At 41.7% G+C, this 21238-nt stretch overlaps 1 pseudogene; it reads left to right on the forward strand.

Annotated features, from left to right (window-relative positions):
- The first annotated feature begins 13390 nt into the window (after window positions 1-13390).
- LOC119858436 lies at window positions 13391-20348 on the forward strand (annotated as a pseudogene).
- Window positions 20349-21238: the final 890 nt, after the last annotated feature.

A 21238-nucleotide genomic window follows, 5' to 3' on the forward strand; every position in this document is an offset into this window, starting at 1 on the left:
GAGTTAAAATTTAGCTAACAGCTAAGACAGAAACTACAGAACAAGCAGCAATGCTTCAGTAGCATTCAGTAGCAAGGACACTGACAACTGTAAACAATTGATAAGCTTAGATGGTCAATACTGGCCCAGTAACACAGCTCTTAAAACAGAACAAACCCTCCCTTCACAGCCCACCGGATATCTGTAAGCACTCATCCCTACCCCCACTCCCAGCCTCCTTCCTCCACAAGGTAGTCATAGATGTTTGATGCAATTAGGATGACCTCTATATGTATATACTGTTCTTATTTTTATCTTTTTTCAGGGTTCCCTCTTGACTTGTAACAATGTCTGTCTCTGTATGTACAGATAAATGCAAATGAATTGATAAGAGAATGTATATAACTGGCCACGGTGGCACCATATTTTTGAAGTTGCTTGTCAGTCTTCCTGGTACCGTGAATAAACCCCCTTCAGTATTGTCTGTGCTTGCCTGATTCTTGAAGAAAAGAATCTTTTTGCCTAACAAAGCATTAAACCATCTCACTGGATTACTTTACCTAATGGGTAAAATGACCATGTTAAACAAAGATTAGTTTCTCCTGGCAGAAATGCTAGTTGCTAGGATTTCTACTTAACCCGTGGGTGTGAGAATACTTTATATACTTGGAAGCCAAGAGAGGCAGGCTGTGTCAGCTATGGTATAATTATATGCAGTACACACAAACATTCATTGAGAGGTTAATTACTGTATCTAATATGTTGCAAAGCAAAATATTCTAGTTTAATAGAAATGAGCTTGTACAGTTGATGAAGTCTGAGTACAGAAGAACCACAGAGTTACGAACACCTTGGGAACGGAGACTGTTCGTAACTCTGAAATGTTCGTAACTCTGAACAAAACATTATGGTTGTTCTTTCAAAAGTTTACAACTGAACATTGACTTAATACAACTTTGAAACTTTACTATGCAGAAGAAAAATGCTGCTTTCCCTTTATTTTTTTTTAGTAGTTTATGTTCAACGCAGCATTGTACTGTATTTGCTTTTTTAAAATTTTTTTTTGTCTCTGCTACTGCCTGATTATATAATTCTGCTTTCAAATGAGGTTTATGGTTGACTGGTCAGTTTGTAACTCTGGGGTTTGTAACTATGAGGTTCTACTGTACCTCTAAGTCCCGCTTTTCTTCCACTATTAGTGCATTTGCTGTTTGCCATTGAGTTGGGTAGTTCTTACTATTCTGAAGTAACGCAGATGTCATGGTGGCCTTTAAATGTCAAATAAACGTACTTCGTAACAGCCAGACGATTGATTTTTTTTTTTGTAATTCTTGGCTCTAAAGGCAGCCATTTCAGCCTTTTTCAGTGTGTGACAGGGAATATGACAGGGAACCTCTTGTCTATGGTATTTGTGTTGGAAAGACCTTACTAGAAAGAAATATAGCATAAAAAAAGGAAATATGTATTAACATATTATTTCCCCTTGCAATTAAGAGTGAATGCTGCCCTTTGAGCCCAGTCCAAGTTACCAGGCTGTGTGGTGGGAAAAGCAGAGGAAGTTTGGGGTATGTGTTGATCCAATATTGCACCAAGGTTGTGGAACAGAAGCAGAACAGTAAAGCCCGTGGCTGTTCTGCATTGCATGCATGGTGGAGATGAATGGCTGGATGACAAATCCACTGCCCTGTCCCCATGTTGCTCCCTTTCTCAGCTCTGCTCTGCTGTGTGAAGGAGGCCCTCAGATCCTGTCTCACTTATAGCAAGCAATGGTTCTGCTGCAGTTAGTCCATGCACCTATGCAGAGCTGGTGGAGAGAGAGAATCATCTTTAATTATGAAAAAATGGGCTACTAAGGAGCTTAAAAGGACTTAAAGAGGCCAGAGAGTACCTTAAATTCAAACACAGGCTTATTTAAACACCAGTGACAGAGTAATAAATAAATTTCCATTGATTTCACCATTTGCTCCTAATGATTCAAGCTTCAAAAGATTGAATTTGGCCTAAGTTGAAAGATCCAGTGGCTTGTTATCCAACATACAGTTACTTCAAATGCCAAATGATAAAAAGAATCTAATTAAGTATTACTTCAAAGCAGTTGGTGCAAACAATAAGCAAAAATGGAAAAAGAAAAAAATAGCAGTTGGATGTCTATAAAGATGGAGTGAAAGTAAAATGTGTTCTTTTTTAATGTAACAGGAAAGAAAACTATAGCTGAGGTACTGAATAGATATAATATCATGAAAACGTAGGGAGACATAAACCCATTTTTTTCCATATCCCAGAATATGAAAGACAGAAGCTTCCTGTTTACGCTGTAAATAACTATTGAAAAATAGTTCTTTTACCATGGAGAACAACAAATATAGAAACCTCTAAGGCTATGTCTACACTGCACACTACCGGCGGTAGCATGTAGGTTATGTAGCTATGCATTGCAGTGAAAAGCAGGCTGCGTCCACACTGTGGCATGTAGCTACACATGTCCATGAAAGGCTCCTGTGCAGGGAGGCAGTGGGGAAAGGCTCCTGCAGGGGAAGCTGTCAAAGGCAGAGACTTTCTCTACTGCCTCCCCTCTGCCAGATCCTTTCCCCACTGCTGGAGCCTTTCCCTGTAGTGGGCAAAGACTCCAGTAGTGGGGAGGCAGTGGGACATTACACTGATAAAAGAAGCAGCATAGATGGGAAAGGCACTGCTTGGGCATGTGGAAACCCATGCAGGGCACATACCTACAGGGTTCAGACATGTCTTTGTTTTAGTTGCCGAAGCAGTGCCACACCAATTACACTGCTATTTATACCTGTGCTGAGGTGGGGTTGGCAGTGTGTAATGCATATAATCTACGTACTGCCCTAAAGAGTGTGCAGTGTAGACATACCCTAAATGTAGTTGTATATACACAGGCACATACACCTGCAACCTCACTCCATGAGAAATTCCCTCATTAAAACGTATTTGTGCCATGGGAGGCCACTCAACTACCACGCATTAAACACACTGTACATAATAAATACACACACACACAAATTATCTGAAAAGAATATTATTAAGGTTGCAAAGTCAAGCACTCATAAAGTTAGGAAATGCCAGAATTAAGGTTACGTGTGCAACCTTAATTTGTGCTTGCCCATTATGATATGGTCTTTAATTACACAATCACATACTATTTTTTGAATAGTAACGTTAGGGAATTTAGAGCCACAGAAACTTCAGGGAATTTGGCTGGACAGGTCTAGCAGGTTTCTACTGAGTGTGTGCAAACTGCAATTTTTCAATTTAGCTAGATTTGGATTGCTTTTTCACGGGCACAGTCAAAGGAACACCCCTGTCAAATGTCAAGTCCCTGCTCCAAAACAGGAGCTTCTCAAATAAAAAGTTGTCAGAATTTTTTCTAACATGGGCAAAATAATGTATTTTTCACTAGCCTCATTCTCTAAAATGGCTGAACTGTTTTGGCTGAAGTTTCCCAAAACCTTCAGCCTGAGGCAAATAGCCACTATAGAAAATTTCAGTGCAAATGGTAGAAATTAGGCAAAGTTACAAGCAGCTGAAAACAGGGTTGTATAATGGGAAGTGTCGGGAAACATTAATAATAGTGTTACCAGCCCCATCTATAATATATATAATTAATAATATTTAGTATTTTTTATCTGTAGCTATCCATACATTTTATAAAAGTGGGTAAATATTGTTTTCTATTTTACATAAATATATAGAGCTAGAATCCATCTCTGACACATAATATATACATTACATTATAAACACTGTAGACAACAGTGATTTCAAATGAAAATATGACCCACAGAATAAAAAAAACATCTCCCCAGTAATAAATCAAGATGAATATAATATCATGTAACTACTCAAAGTCATTGTTCATACAAGAGATTGCTGCAAATGCAACTAAAACCAAATGCCAACTCTGCTTTTCAGCACCAACTCCCCAAACAACCAGCTAACTGCATATCCATATGAAAACCCAAACAGAAAAAAATAGTGTAACTCCTCCTGTATGAAAGGGATGTGGGTAGTTAAAAAGGATAATCTTCCTAGTTCTTACCAACAGCTGCTATCTTCCAGCATGTTAGTGTATCACCATAAACAAGGGAAAATAACCTCAGACAGGTTCATATTATTTAAATATGATATTTAAATAGCTAACAGTGGCATGCAAATACAAAGCTTACTTCAGGAGCAAATGATATGAAAAATAAAGGGAGGGAGGCTCCCTTACTGTCCTCTTGCTTGGGAATGTGTATGTAATATTCTGAAACCTGTAGATTTTTCTGATTGTCTGAGGGGAATGTAACTACACAAAAATACCATACTAACCCCGGTAAGCACTTCGTATAATCTCCCCCTATATAGGGCTGAAGAACGCAATTGGTGTTACAAAAAGAATAACTTACTCTTCCTTTGAAACAAAATGTTCCCAAAGCATTTTACAGACTAGAGAGAGAGCTTGCCACCAGAACTAGCTAGGTCTTAGGTGGAATGCTAGAGTTAATTAACACATGCCAACACTATGCTACAGGAAGTGCAGAAGAATATCATCTTTCAGTTGAAATTCAGGGGAATTTGAGGAGGAAGAAAGAAGTTACCCTGCTGGGAAGTAGCCAAAACAAATTCAATGAATAGATCATTACAAATCTGCTGCTGTCATTCCACAGAATCAGTATGCTCCAAAAAGTCCATGAGAAATTAAAAAAGATTGTAAATAGTTCTGTAGTGTTTGGTGCTAAATGTAGGGCATGCAGTTGGGCATTGACACAATGGAATTTCCAGTGCACTGTGCTGGACAGCAAAGACATTTATTTTTAAGCAACCAACCCTGCAAACCCCTTGGCATGAGGAATTCTCCTTGATAGCTGCAAGACCAACTGATAGAGGGCTTGCAGCACTGGTCTGGTATAGAGCCATCTTGTGGATCCTCCAGGTATCTCACAGAAAATACGCTAGAGAAAGACTAAATAAGTTGTTCTCAACCTACTTGGGCTCAGGACCCATTTGTAAATGTTTATGGCTTCTTGCGACTCAATAAATAGTCTGTGGGTGGAGCCTCTGGGGCAGAGCTCTAACTAGGCATTTAGCACCTGGGATGAGCAAGCATATTTGCACCAATGACCAGCCGTGATGTGTGTGGGGAGGGGGGAGCATGCAGGATCACGTGCCCCCCCCAGATTTTTTGGTTGTGTCCCCCCAACCCAGACAGGCTGGTTGGCTCACTGAGGTGACTCAGGGAACGGAGGTAGTGCGCCTTCTCCAAGCACCTCCATGTGGGACTGGCCTGACCTCCCTGGCATCGCCAGTCTGAATCATCCCATAATCTTTGCATCTTTGGCAACTGCCCTGCTCTGGTTACGGCCTTGCCCTGGGGTAGTTTTGGTCAGATCTTGTCTTCCGGGGAGGTGTGTGTGTGTGTGTGTGGGGGTTGGGTTCTGCCCAGCACTCACCCCACAGTGGGCGGTTCCTGCAGCTCCTGTGCTGTGAGGCTGGTGGAAACACTACGTTTCATCAGTGCATCTGGAACTGACTCAATCTTTTTATTCTTCAGTGGATATGCCACCATGTACTTTGAGAAGGTGTTATGCACTACCAACAAATACTGATTTTCATCGGGTGTTTCTGGTAGAGGGCCTTACAAGTCAATCTGTATGTTCTCCCAGGGTTTACTAGATTGGGACATTTCCCCCAAAGGAGTTCTGCCTCTTCTTGCTGGCACTTTCCTTTCTTGACAGGTGACAGGAAAGTACACAGTCCTTAACATCTGCAGCCATGCTCAGTCAAAAAAATCAGTTGGCTACATGACTCAATGTCTTTTCATACCCCAGATAGCCTGCTAATGACACTGCAGTACCGCTCTCTGTAAGCTTGCTGGCAAGACAAGCCTGTTACCTTCATACATCACCAAGTTGGTAACCAGAGCCCAGATCAACGGATAATCATTCCTGAATGGCATTGAACCTCCCCAGGAAGGTTCTCCTTCTGTAGCTCTGTTGCCACACCAGACATAACTCAGGGTCCTTAGACTTCTTGCCAGATGTGTTCACAAGACCAGCCTGAGTCTATTCTCACTGCCTTCCCCCACTGAATGCATATGCAACCACATTTTGCTTTCCAGGTTTTTGGTGAACTGTGAATGTATATTCAGAAAGTTTGTGTATCAATTTCCACAGGCCTCCTGCTGGGCAGTGCTTCATAAGGAGCCACTGCAGTGCACTCTGGTGTGTGTACACTGTGAATTCCGTACCTGTTAAGCAGGGACAATGGGCCTTGAGGGCCTCTGCAATAGCTAAATGCTCCATTTTGGTAGCTGAGCAATAAATTTCTCTCTCTTTTAATCTACAACCTTCAAAAGCCACTACGCAAACTGAGTTAATCAATTTGTTCAAATGTAAATCCAACAGCAAGTTTTGAGGCATCCCAGGTTATCATGAGTGGACAGGATGGAACTGGGAATTTAAACACAGCATGGTTTAGCAGTCCTTCCTTCAGTAATTCAGATACTGTTTGGTATCCCTCCATCCAGACAAAATTGCCCTTAGTTAGGTGGTATAATGGTGCTGTCCGCTCTGAATATTAAAAAAAAAAAAACCTCCTGTACTATTCTCAGAGGCCTTCAAGCTTCTGTACCTGCTCCAGGTTTGTATAACGTTCAGTTTCTGGGGCTCCAATCCATTTTCACTATACATCCTAGGAAGGTAATGTGACTTCTGGCAAATTGACATTTGTGCAAGTTTAAACCCTAACTCCTTAAAAAGCTTTAGAATCCTGTCCATGTCTACTAGATATTCCTCCCATGTTTTATGGAAACAAATGAAGTAATCTAAGAGTGTGAGGATGTCTTCAGTTCTCACAATTTGGGTCAGATCATTTACTCCATACTGGAACTGTTTCCCTGGTATATTTACTATACCTCTGGTGCAGTCATGAGATTGAAAGACATTCTGCAGAATTGAAACAGTCCCATAGGGTGTCACAAAGGCAGAGTTCTCTCAATTCTCAGGTGCCACTTTAATCTGATGGTTTCTAGACTCCAAATCAAAACTGCTAAAATATTTTGCTCCTGACATTGTGTCCAGAGTTTATTTTATATCATAAACATCTATTTCACAGCTTGGTAAATCTGTGGGCAGAAGAATAAGGGCCTAAAAAGAAGGGCATCATGTTCACGTCATTATGGATATTACATATGGGCCATTGTGAAGACAATTGCTTACTGGTCAGTCATGGGATGGCCCACAGGTTAAACATGTAGGGTGAAATCTTGGTCCTGTTGAAGTCAATGGGATTTTTTACATTGACTTCAATGGAGCTAGGATTTCATGCCCAACGTGATAGCTTTTGTGCTGGCCAGCTCCACATTGGATATCATAATGAAACATGCAGCAATGGGAATTAAAAGACCTCTGAACAAGATAACACTGCTTCAGTTTGATATCAATTCATCCAAAAGGATGGATTTACGGATAAGTAAATCCTGCCAACACAGGATATGCTGTAAAGAATGGCACATGCTTATATTCACTCATCAGTGACTTCCTGCATGATAACCTTAGTAATGAAAATGACAGGAGTGCCATTAACTATCTACATGTACTTTGCCCTGTCTGTATATGCCTGTAAAACCCTGACTCATTGTCAAGCGGAGACCAAAGGAAGCAAAGTTGTACAATGCCGTCAATAAAAGTCTACTCTCATGAAGTTTATTTGAGTAGCAGAATCTGAGTGTCACAAGATATAACTCTTAGAATAATTAGTTAAATACAGCAAGCTACCTCTGTTCTAAAAACAGATGCCACATCATGCTGATAAAGGGGAAACAAGTTTTGTTGCAGTTCTTTAACTGGTAGCCAGATGTGGTCATTAGTGCTTTTCTCGTAGTTAAAGCTAACTCAGCCTAATCTATGCATTGCTTTCCAATTCCCAGATTTTGCTATGAAGATATAAACGCATCTGGTCCCATAGTATTTACCAGTGAAGTTTTGAGATGCAAACTTGAGTGCAAAGTTTATAATACTTGCACTTGAAACATTAGAAGTATTCTCAAAGTGTAAGTTTCTGAAGGTAGCAGAAAACTGAATTTTGAAACAAAGTATGACATTAATGCAATGTTGTGGCTGATATATACATAAATCTGGAACTCTAAAGTCATGGCTCCAACTGCAAATGTAACACAGCTCGCTTATGCACATATAAGGGTTTACGCTCAACTGGCATAGTTAACTGAAGTCACTGAAATCAATGGAGCTATTCTGATTTACACTGGCTGAGGAACTGGCTATAGTATTTTGTATTACCCAACCATATATAGTGACCTATGTGCAGTGTGATCAAGTAACCATTAAGTCGGGAATCATCACTTTGACCTTCTTGACACCTGTGCATTATCATTCTCAATGGCAACGTTAGATTAGCATAGTATTTTGCATTGAAGGAAGCAAAGATAAATGTTCCAGAAGGAACCGTAGCAAGGTTGGCAGGGAAATACTCTCCATTATGCAAGATTTGCTAGGATTACACATTGTTAGATTAACCTGTATTGAGGGGGGGTAGGTGATGGGGATGGTATTTTTTTTAGATGAAAAGACAGGTGAAGATGCAGTTGACTCAGTCATTGTCTTTCTGCCATGTGACAATTTTCTTAGCACACTTTTTAGCTTGAGTCAAAGAGTATCTTGGAAATTATTACAATAAAGATGACTTCTGAGTGACTATCAGACTCTATTTTATTGATTGTAATCTTATTAGGATACTTGGTTAATGCACTTAAGAACGTAACGGAAAGGCAAGTGAAAGAAGACAGCTGTGAGTTTAATTCCATTGTTTTACCTCTCAAACATAAAACATAGCACCACATATGATGCAGGGACCCCTTAGTGCCATCTGGAAGAGGCCACTTGGGATGCCCAGGATGTTACAGGAATCCCATGGGTTGGATATATGCATAATAATTCACTAAAGAGTAACATGTGAGGTTTTACCAAGAGCCAATAACCCAGTTATCATCATAGTCACTGTGAAATGTATGGATGAATCATATTTAAGGAGCTGTGTTCTATTCTGAAAATTATGTTCTTAAGGCAGGTAAGCAGGAAGTGACATGTCTTAGACAGGTTCCTTTTAGGCAGGGGGTTACAGATACTTATCGCTGCCTGATCATTAAAAGAAAAGGAGTACTTGTGGCACCTTAGAGACTAACAAATTTATTAGAGCATAAGCTTTCGTGAGCTACAGCTCACTTCATCGGATGCATTTGGTGGAAAAAACAGAGGAGAGATTTATATACACACACACAGAGAACATGAAACAATGGGTTTATCATACACACTGTAAGGAGAGTGATCACTTAAGATAAGCCATCACCAACAGCAGGGGGGGGAAGGAGGAAAACCTTTCATGGTGACAAGCAGGTAGGCTAATTCCAGCAGTTAACAAGAATATCAGAGGAACAGTGGGGGGTGGGGTGGGAGGGAGAAATACCATGGGGAAATAGTTTTACTTTGTGTAATGACTCATCCATTCCCAGTCTCTATTCAAGCCTAAGTTAATTGTATCCAGTTTGCAAATTAATTCCAATTCAGCAGTCATCTTCCTCTCCAAATGCAAACAGATGGACATCATACCGAAAGGACTGAAGGTAAAAAATCCATTACAATCTACATACCACACAGACTATGCTGACAGCTTGTGCCACACACTCTCAAGGAAACTGCGGAACCACCTGATCAACATCCTCTACAGCAAACAGGGAAAGATTAAGAATGAGCTCTCAAAACTGGATACTCTCATAAAGAACCAACCTTCCACACAAACTTCCTCGTGGCTGGACTTTACAAAAACTAGACAAGCCATTTACAAAACACACTTTGATTCTCTACAAAAGAAAAAGGACACTAAGCTATCTAAACTACTATATGCCACAAGGGGCCACAACAATGGTTCCCGTAACCCACCCAGCAATATTGTTAATCTATCCAACTATACTCTTAGCCCAGCGGAAGAATCTGTCCTATCTCGGGGCCTCTCCTTTTGCCCCTCCACCCCCACGAACATGATACAGTTCTGTGGTGACCTAGAATCCTATTTTCGACGTCTCAGACTCAAGGAATATTTCCAACATACCTCTGACCAACATATTAACCCACAGAGACCTTCCTGCCAACACTACAAAAAGAAGGATTCTGGTGGACTCCTCCTGAAGGTCGAAACAGCAGCCTGGATTTCTACATAGACTGCTTCCGCCGACGTGCATGAGCTGAAATTGTGGAAAAGCAGCATCGCTTACCCCATAACCTCAGCCATGCAGAACACAGTGCCATCCACAGCCTCAGAAACAATTCTGACATCATAATCAAAAAGGCTGACAAAGGAGGTGCTGTCGTCATCATGAATAGGTCGGAGTATGAACAAGAGGCTACTAGGCAGCTCTCCAACACCACTTTCTACAAGCCATTACCCTCTGATCCCACTGAGAGTTACCAAAAGAAACTACAGCATTTGCTCAAGAAACTCCCTGAAAAAGCACAAGAACAAATCCGCACAGACACACCCCTGGAGCCCCGACCTGGGGTATTCTATCTGCTACCCAAGATCCATAAACCTGGAAATCCTGGACGCCCCATCATCTCAGGCATTGGCACCCTGACAGCAGGATTGTCTGGCTATGTAGACTCCCTCCTCAGGCCCTTCGTTACCAGCACTCCCAGCTATCTTCGAGACACCACCGATTTCCTGAGGAAACTACAGTCCATTGGTGATCTTCCTAAAAACACCATCCTAGCCACTATGGATGTAGAAGCCCTCTACACCAACATTCCACACAAAGATGGACTACAAGCCGTCAGGAACAGTACCCCCGATACTGTCACGGCTAACCTGGTGGCAGAACTTTGTGACTTTGTCCTGACCCATAACTATTTCACATTTGGTGACAATGTATACCTTCAAATCAGCGGCACTGCGATGGGTACCCGCATGGCCCCACAGTATGCCAACATTTTTATGGCTGACTTAGAACAACGCTTCCTCAGCTCTCGTCCCCTAATGCCCCTACTCTACTTGCGCTACATTGATGACATCTTCATCATCTGGACCCATGGAAAAGAAGCTCTTGAGGAATTCCACCATGATTTCAACAATTTCCATCCCACCATCAACCTCAGCCTGGACCAGTCCACACAAGAGATCCACTTCCTGGACACTACGGTGCTAATAAGCGATGGTCACATAAACACCACCCTATATCGGAAACCTACTGACCGCTATTCCTACCTACATGCCTCTAGCTTTCATCCAGATCATACCACTCGACCCATTGTCTACAGCCAAGCGCTACGATATAACCGCATTTGCTCCAACCCCTCAGACAGAGACAAACACCTACAAGATCTCTATCATGCATTCCTACAACTACAATACCCACCTGCTGAAGTGAAGAAACAGATTGACAGAGTCAGAAGAGTACCCAGAAGTCACCTACTACAGGACAGGCCCAAGAAAGAAAACAACAGAATGCCACTAGCCATCACCTTCAGCCCCCAACTAAAACCTCTCCAACGCATCATCAAGGATCTACAACCTATCCTGAAGGACGAGCCATCGCTCTCTCAGATCTTGGGAGACAGACCAGTCCTTGCTTACAGACAGCCCCCCAATCTGAAGCAAATACTCACCAGCAAGCACACACCACACAACAGAACCACTAACCCAGGAACCTATCCTTGCAACAAAGCCCGTTGCCAACTCTGTCCACATATCTATTCAGGGGATACCATCATAGGGCCTAATCACATCAGCCACACTATCAGAGGCTCGTTCACCTGCGCATCTACCAATGTGATATATGCCATCATGTGCCAGCAATGCCCCTCTGCCATGTACATTGGCCAAACTGGACAGTCTCTACGTAAAAGAATGAATGGACACAAATCAGACGTCAAGAATTATAACATTCAAAAACCAGTTGGAGAACACTTCAATCTCTCTGGTCACTCGATCACAGACCTAAGAGTGGCTATACTTCAACAAAAAAGCTTCAAAAACAGACTCCAACGAGAGACTGCTGAATTGGAATTAATTTGCAAACTGGATACAATTAACTTAGGCTTGAATAGAGACTGGGAATGGATGAGTCATTACACAAAGTAAAACTATTTCCCCATGGTATTTCTCCCTCCCACCCCACCCCCCCACTGTTCCTCTGATATTCTTGTTAACTGCTGGAATTAGCGTACCTGCTTGTCACCATGAAAGGTTTTCCTCCTTCCCCCCCTGCTGTTGGTGATGGCTTATCTTAAGTGATCACTCTCCTTACAGTGTGTATGATAAACCCATTGTTTCATGTTCTCTGTGTGTGTGTATATAAATCTCTCCTCTGTTTTTTCCACCAAATGCATCCGATGAAGTGAGCTGTAGCTCACGAAAGCTTATGCTCTAATAAATTTGTTAGTCTCTAAGGTGCCACAAGTACTCCTTTTCTTTTTGCGAATACAGACTAACACGGCTGCTACTCTGATGCCTGATCATTGTGCACCTCCCAGTATATGCCTATTTGCATAGAGAGTCAGATGCTGGTTAACAGACAACAAAATCTATATGTAAGAAGAATAAAGGAAAAAACAACCAGACAGGGAGTGTCCTGTTTATGAATAAGGAAAATGGATTGTTCTTATATATCTACGGGTGCAGACAGACACCCTGGATCTTTCACTGAAGGGCAAGTTGACAAAGTGACTTGTCTCATGAACAGAAGATTACAGCCAAGTCTGGCTGTATAATGCTGGGAGGACTTTGGCTGTAAAACGCTTGGTGAGCATTGTTCTATAAAGCATGCAAGTAGCTAGTTAAGTAATTCTAGGTTCTAGAATGCATCTTATGATTTTATTTTATGTGTAATCATTTGTTTCCAATACTTCTACCTGCTATCACTTTAATAATCTCTATACTTTGTTATATAAACTTGTACTTGTTTTTCTATAAACATATCTAAGTGCTGTGTGATAAGCTGAGTAATGATCCGAGATAAAACTGGTATCCTGGGATGTACTGCTTCTTCTGAAGCAACAAATCTGTGTATGCTGCTAGTGTCCAGTGGAACAGGGGGTGACCACTCCAGAGGACACTCAGAGGGCTGGAGTTTGCCTATTGCTAACCTATAGAGAGAGAGCAGGGCCTGCGTAGGCCTAGAGGGGCATGCTTGTGTTACCTGTGGCATGTAGAGTTGGGGAGCTGACCTCCGGCAGGCACAGCTGAGGCTCCTTCATGCTAAGGGCAGGTGGTAGTGAGGTGCCTCACAACCCTGGGTCCCCCTGAGAAGCATCACAGTATGTACAAAGGCCTTGTTCGTATAGAAGTTGAACCATTTATTGTGTGAACAGTTCTAACAAAATCTCCAGTTCTCCATTATGGGCAGATGCAGAATAATATTACTGTTGTAAATGACCTAGCTGACAGCATCACAATTTACCCACCATTTTCCGTAGATCTGAATATAGCATTTTGGCATTCTTGATATTCCTTGATGTTGTTTTCAGTATTTAATAATTTGTTGGTGATTACAGTTACCTTAAAAAACCCTATCAACATATTCATTCTAAATCTCTCCTTTTTAGATCTCATTATATTTCTGTGTGGCACCACTATAGTTACAGCTAGAAACTACCTTGGATATTTCTACGTGGGACATAAGTTCTGCAGTTTCCAAGGATTTGCTGTCAGCTACTTTGGTAAGCAACAGCCAAGTGACATGTATCCTCCTCAGTTCTAATACATGAAATTTTGTATGTGTTGTGTTAGGTTAGAAAAAGTCAACCATTTATGTTGGGTTGTGGTTAAAGAGTCCAAAAGAAGGATTAACCTAGCAAAAGTTTTACAGGGCTAATTTTCTGTTAACTTAAAAAAAAATGAATTCACAGCTCAAAAATATAACGTTCTAAACAGTGAGACCATTAAATGAATGGAATGCTATAGGGCTAAGTAGGGTTGTTATAACACTGCTTAATGTTTGCTTTCCATCTCAAATTGTGACTCCTACTCTGAACCTATTAACCATTCACAAAGGAAAGATTCTGCCAGCTTTTTTCATGCTGAGAAACAAATTACTTGGTGAGGATGCCTGTAGTGATGTGGGCTGATATATTCCCATCTTGGAAATCTGGCACCCTCTCTTATTGTCTGTGAAAGAAGGTATTGTCAATACTGGTTAGTAGTAATTTTTTTAATAAGTAAATAAAACTAAATACAAATCTAATATATTCATGCTTCAAAATATCCACTTTTAATACAGTTGGTAAATTTAGTGGGAGGGATAATAGCTCTTTAAAATAGTAGTAAGAATAGCAAAAAAATGTTCATTTTACTACAAATCTATCCTTTTCACTAAAGGAAGAAAAGACCAACCAACCAACCAACCAAAACCCCTAAACCAACAACAATAACCCACAAAGAACCAGAAAGTCAAGTGAAAAGTGCCATATTTGACCAGGAGACCTGAATGTCTGATCTTTGTTAAAGAAGGTTATATTTTAGCCACTAGTTTAACTACACATCAAGCAAAATCAAGATGATACTGTTGTTCTGACTAAGTGTTAATCTGGACCATGGGTCACCAATGAAATTAATAGGCAGCGGGCATAGAAGCCGACTTCCCCTCTTTCCATGGGTGCTTGAACCCTACTCTTCCCCCAGCTCCACCCCCACTCCAACCCCTTCCATGAGGCCCTGCCCCTACCCCGCCTCTTCCCACCCCTTCCTGCCCCTATTCCAACCCCTTCCCCAATGTCCCTGCCCCAACTCCGCTCCCTCCCTGGCAATATTCCAAATCCTTCCCCAAATCCCAGCCCTGGCCTTGGCTCTTCCCCGCCTCCTCCCCTGAGTGCGCCATGTTCCCGCTCCCCCCCGAGCATGCTAATGTTGCAAAACAGCTGTTTGGCAGTGGCCAGGCGGGAAACGCTGGGAGGTAGGTGAAGGAGCGGGGACGTGGCATGCTCAGGGGAGGAGGAGGAGGTGGGGCAGGGGGTGAGGGAAGCTTGGCTTCCAGTGGATGTAGAGCACCCACTAATTTTTTCCTGTGGGTGCTCCAGCCCCAGAGCACCCACAAAGTTGGTGCCTATGGCTGTGGGTTTAAAACAACAATAACAAAAATTAAGAATTGCTTCACACAAAGCAGTCAACCTGTTGGACTTGTTGCCAGGGGATGTTTTCAAGGCCAAAACTATAATGGGGTTCAAAAAAGAATTAGATAAACTCATGGAGGATAGGTCCATCAATGGCTATCAACCAAGATGTTCAGGGGTACAACCCCATACTCTAGATGTCCCTAAGCCTCTGACTATCAGAAATTTAGAATGGACTACTCAATAATTGCTGTTTTGTTCATTCCCTCTGAAGCCTCTGGCATTGGCCACTGTCAGAAGACAGGATACTGGGCTAAATAGACTATTGGTCTGACCCAGTATGGCCGTTCTTATGTTCTTAAAATGTCTAAATCTCATATTTTGATTAATAATTTCTTATGGGCTTTTTTGGTTTTTTTCACACTTACGAGATTTTCTGTTTGGAAAAAATTGCTACATTCTGGTGATTGATAGAGATTAGTACATACCAGGAATGAAATCCTGGCCTCATGGAAGTTAATAGGAGTTTTGCCTTTGACTTCAGTGGGGCAAAGATTTTACCCCAGATACTTTAAATCTTTCAGTAATGCCTTGCTATGAAACTTGCAGGCTGGTGTATGAATTAACCTTTAAACATTCTGATCTGATGGTTGCTCATATTATTTGTTGTAATTTGCCAAGTGTGGTTCCTCTTTGGTCCCTGTCTTAGCCTATGAAAGACACAATGTGGTATGCTAACTTACTGGAGCTCTAAAGTCTAAAGAGAGGTTACCAGCTACTTGTTTTCATTTATCTCATCTGGGCAGTGTCACCACTCTTTGGCTGGAGCTCTTGTATTCCTGAAGGAGTCCAAATCTCCTGCCCCATTAGCAGGGAATAAAGATCCTGGAGCAACTGTAGATACCAGATTGTCTATTTCGTAGCCTTCATTGTTCCGATACTAGTCACTGGATTTTCTTATGACATTGCCTTCAGTTCATTGCATAAGGTAGGTTTCAATTTATGCTTTTGCTGACTGTTTATAGTACCTTGCTCTTTCTGTACAGGAATTCTTAACATACAGCATAAACCTACTTTGATTTTGACTCATTGAAATGATTGATTATTTTTAGGTCTGATTAAATATTTTCAAAATTTAGATTAATTTTTTGTGCTTTTTTTTTAAATTTGATGGAAGTTTTTCAGGAAAAAATGTGTGTGTATTATGTTTTTTTTTTTTCAAAATATATTCTGCATTTTTGACCAGCTCTATTTATTTTGTTGTACAACTCTTTCCATATTTCATTTTATTTCTAGCTTATCTGAATCTCTTTGATTGGGAAAATAGGCTGCAAAACTCATGAGAACAGGCCATTTTATAATATTGCAGCTTGAGAAAAGTTAGTACAGCCTAAGAGGATTCTTGTGGCATTATGGGTGTGTCCGTGCAAATGAGATCAGCTTCTGAAGTCTTTTTCCACAGCTCACCACTAGAAGTCTGGGTGAGCTCTCTCCTGACACTGCTTACACTTTATTGCACTGTCTAGCAATCAAAGCTGTGGAAATAAGAGCCTTCTGTTCCATGAACCATCCCCTGGAGTTGAGTTCAACAGATAACAGAGCTTCTCCCCTTCTCCCCCCCACCATCATTCTAGGGTGTCTGGGAGAGGAAGATATGGAATTTGGTGAGCAGGGCAGCTGATTCATCAGTGAGTGCAGTAGGACTCTAAGATCTAACTGCCTTTCCTGCACCTCAAACAGATGCATCAACAGTTTGCTCCCACATAATCTGCAACATTTCCTTTTGCGTGTTACGCTCTTGTCCCCTGCATGCTTTCCTGCCATCTTGGTTGGTGCGCATGCTCTCCGACAGTGTAAGCCTCCATGCATTCAGCTGGGCCCTGTCAGTCTTAGAGGAATGCATCAAATCACAGAACATTGCACAACCTTGTCCGCTTTTTTTGCCTTCTAATCTGGGACAGCCTATGTGCTGTTGTGGAGGAAGTACAGACAAGGTTGCAGCTGCAAGGAAAAACATACATTGTTGAAAACAGAAGGTTAACTCTTGCAATGAATGAAACACTTCACAGCAGTAAATACATTTCCTGAGGTACATGGCCGCATTTTGTCTTTTAAAAGAAGCGCCTACCAGTAAGGTACAACACATGGCGGAGCACTGGCCAGCAGATTTTGGTTTGCAGGCAGGCATGATAAGCACACAAGAAAGGGTAGGCGGTGTCAGGGCACATCTGGGGAAATTTTTTGGTAGGGAACCTCTTGGCACATAAACAGGCTTTTCTGGGGAGCACCCTTTGCATAGCTGGACTGGCCGCCACTGTATCCCAATTGTTTACCTCAGATTAAACATTAACCACAATTGCATTTAACCCCTGTAGTGTTATTACAAGTGTGCACTCACCAGAGGTGTCTTCCCCGCCATCACAATCCTGCACCAGTGGGTCGTGGAAGGGGATTGGCTCCAGAGTTAGGAAAAGGTCCTGGCTGTCAGGGAGAATTGATCCTCCACTTGCCTGCTGCACATTCTCCTCCTCCTCCTCTTCCTCATCAACAGCGTCCTCCTCGTTGTTGCCTTTGGCTGCCTTGGGCCCCTGGGAAGTATCCGCGGAGAGTGTTGGGGTACTGGTGGCGTCCCCGCCTAGAATGGCATGCAGCTGCTCATAGAAGCGGCATGTTTGTGGCTCAGAGCAACTGTTCACCTCCCTTGTCTTCTGGTACGCTTGCCTGAGCTCCTTTATTTTCACACGGCACTGATGTGTGACCCTGGTGTAGCCTCTGTCCCCCATGCCCTGTGCGATTTTGGCATAGATGTCAGCATTTCTTCTGCTGGTTCAGAGCTCTGCCTGCACAGACTCTTCTCCCCACACACCAATCAGATCCAAGGTCTCCGGTATGTACCATGCTGGAGTGCGTTTGCGGCCCTGGGCAGACATGGTCAGCTGTGTTGGTCAGCTCTCCATGCTGATCAAACAGGAAATGAAATTCAAAAGTTCCTGGGACTTCTCCTATGTACCTGGCTGAAGTGCAGTGGAGTTGAAAGTGCTGTCCAGAGCGGACACATTGGAGCACTCTGGGACACCTCCCGGAAGCCAAACCCATCAAATTACACAGCGTTGTGTCTACGCTACCCCTAATTTGACCATGGAAAGTCAACTCTAGCACTATTCCTCTCACCGAGGTGGAGTACAGGCATCAATTTTACAAGCCCTCTAGGTTGGCAGAAAGGGCTTGGTAGTGTAGACATGCACATTATAAATTCTACCTAACATGGCATACATCAATCTAACGCCGTAGTGTAGACCAGGCCTTAGACACTTTGATTTTGTTTGGAGTTAAATAGGCACTAAAAACAATCACTTTGGAAAAACATTGCTATTTGTTAAAGATTCAACCCCCCTGCACCTTCAGTTAAGGTGTAAGACCTCATAATACACATACTCTAATGCTCCTCTTCAGCAAAATTAGGGAACATCAGAGTTGATATTAAAAAAAAATATTAAAATAAAAAGGTCCTCCTTATACATCACAAAGAAGCAAAAAAGGGCACAAACCCAATTGAAAAAAAACAACAACTTTTCACGTTTCCACTAAAGAAAAAAATATTTAAAATAGCCATCAACGCATTGTCAAAATAGTAACAGGAAGCTTCAGTACTGGAATAAAAAGAATTTAAATATGTGGTGGGGTTTTTTTTGTGTGGCAAACAAATAGGAACATCAACATTGTAACAAAGTATTTACACTCAGAGAAATTCGTACATGCAAGTGTGGGGTCAATAATATAGTTAAGCACTTATTTTAAGCTGAACATAAACACAACTTCAAAACTGAATGAAGCAGAAAAGAGATGGAGTTGTAACTAAAATAAAAATATTCTACCAACATTGAAAGGTTGGCTGAGACTAACAAGCTTTGTTTATGGCACTTCTGATGACTAACTTTTATACTCAGCAGACGATGCCATCTGCAGTACGCCAGCAGCATTTCTGTTGCCATAAAAGAAAAGCAAATGTACTGAAGCTGCCAAGATCACATAACACTCACACTACACATAAAATAATGCATTTTCAAAATTCATTGCTTATTTGTGAAAGAGTTTCCTACAATTTCCAGCTATAATAAAACACTGCTTAAAATATAGGAAAGCTGTTTAAAATGGAAAAAATGGCATTGTGCCTGAAACTTGAGGGAATAAGAATTCTTGGGTGAAATTCTGGTCCCATTGAAGTGAATGGAAAAAACTCCTATTGATTTCAAGGGAGCCAGCATTCTACTTCAGGTATTTAAATTTTGTTTACACAGGGCTAGATGTAGAGCACTTCTAAGATCAGAACCAGGGTGTTCAAGAGAGGAAGGAAGGTCTTGTGGCTAAGGATTTGCGTTGCGATCTGCATTCAACTCTTGGTGCTGCGATGCATTTCCTGTGTAATGCTGCCCTTGTTATTTAATCTGTCTCTGCTTCAGTTCCTCATTTGTGAAGTAGGAATACGAACACTTCCTTTTTTCCATGCTTTATTTTTCTTGTCTACTCAGACTGTAAACTCTTCAGAGAAGGCACAGGCTGCAGTAACATTTAAGGGTCTAATGCAATGGGGCCCTGATATTAGATGGGGCACTAGTTGCTACTGTAATACACAAATAATATTGCTTTTAGTAGTCAGGCATATTAGAAATAATAAATTAATAAGGTCACCAGCCTCAACATGAAAGAGCTGAGCAGCACTCCTTCTGAGAATTATTTTGTCCTCCCCACTAATGACAAATTAATCATATTTCATTTGTTAGGACTGTCCTCCTCACTAACTAATTCACAGGGATTCCTGCCCTTCTGATATTGCTCCCTAATTAATACCCTGCAGTGAAACTAGAAGAACTTTTAAGGTTATTTATAGTACATATGTAGGTCAAGATTTTGAAATGTAACTAGTGTTTTTAGATGTCTCAGTTTTGGGGCTTTGAGACACCTTATAGGGGCCTAATTTTCAGAGGATGGGAGCTCCTGAAAATTAGGTCCATTTTAGGAATCTTACACTGGGCATCCAGAAGTTGAGAGAGTTTCGAGCTGTGGTGATGGTACTCGCTATGGTGATGGCTTTTCTGATCTGCTGGTTCCATACGCTCGCTTTGCTGCTGTTGTCATTGATCCAGCACATACCATTTCACCTCTAGCTGCGAAGTCCCAATGCATTTTGAGAAGACCAGTCTTGTTTGCAGCCCGATCATATGCCTTTGCTTCAACAATAAGCAGGTACCACACTAAACATCAGTCACTTAAAAGTTACGCACACGAGGCTTGAACTGAAGGGTGGCCTTGTTGTCTGGTGCTAATGATCCAATTATTTGGTTACTCATCTTTTTATAAAGAGGTTAAGTGGTTTATTACAGTGAGGCAGTAGTACCACTTCAGTTATTAAATAATCTCTGTATCTCATACACACTCCTGCTCTCTCTCTCTCTCTCACACACACACATGTCTCTCCCGCCAAGGAGCCCTGTTCCTTTGCTGAAAGATACAGGAGTCAATGGGAGTACTTGAACCCAATGTGTTAATCAGTTCTCACTTAGGCTACGTCTACCTTAGGAGCTATGGGTGTGATTCCCTCGCTCATGTACACATACTTGCATTAGCTCTCACTGAATAAGCATGAGTATACATAGCAGCATAGCCATGGTAGCATGGAGGCACGGCTGAGCTGTGCTGAGTACATATCCACCGATTTCAGGCCTATTTGTGCTAGTGCCTTCGCTGACACAACTGCAGCTACACTGTTTATACTCATGCTAGTTCAACAAGAGCTAGTGTGAGTATGTGTACATGAGCAGGTCAAATCACATGCCCTAGGTCATAATGTAGACATAGACAAAGAGTGACACGCATGCTGTGCAGAGGGCAGCACAAGGCCATGCACAAATAAATCCCACTTAAGGCTCCAATTCTGTAACTGACAGTGTGTAGGTGAGTGCTTGTGCCTTTGTAGAGCCCCATTGTTGACTCAGTGTCCACTTGTATCATAAATTACTACTCAATGTGAGTAAAGGTGGCAGGATTTGACCCAAAACATTTTAAAGTTTTAGCTCTATATGTGATTTTGCATCCCACTTATTTCTGTCTTCTGGTTGATAGAAGTAGTTACTTTAGCAGTTTATTTT

This window comes from Dermochelys coriacea, chromosome 1 (genome assembly GCF_009764565.3).
Source record: "Dermochelys coriacea isolate rDerCor1 chromosome 1, rDerCor1.pri.v4, whole genome shotgun sequence".
NCBI classification, from domain to species: Eukaryota; Metazoa; Chordata; order Testudines; family Dermochelyidae; genus Dermochelys; species Dermochelys coriacea.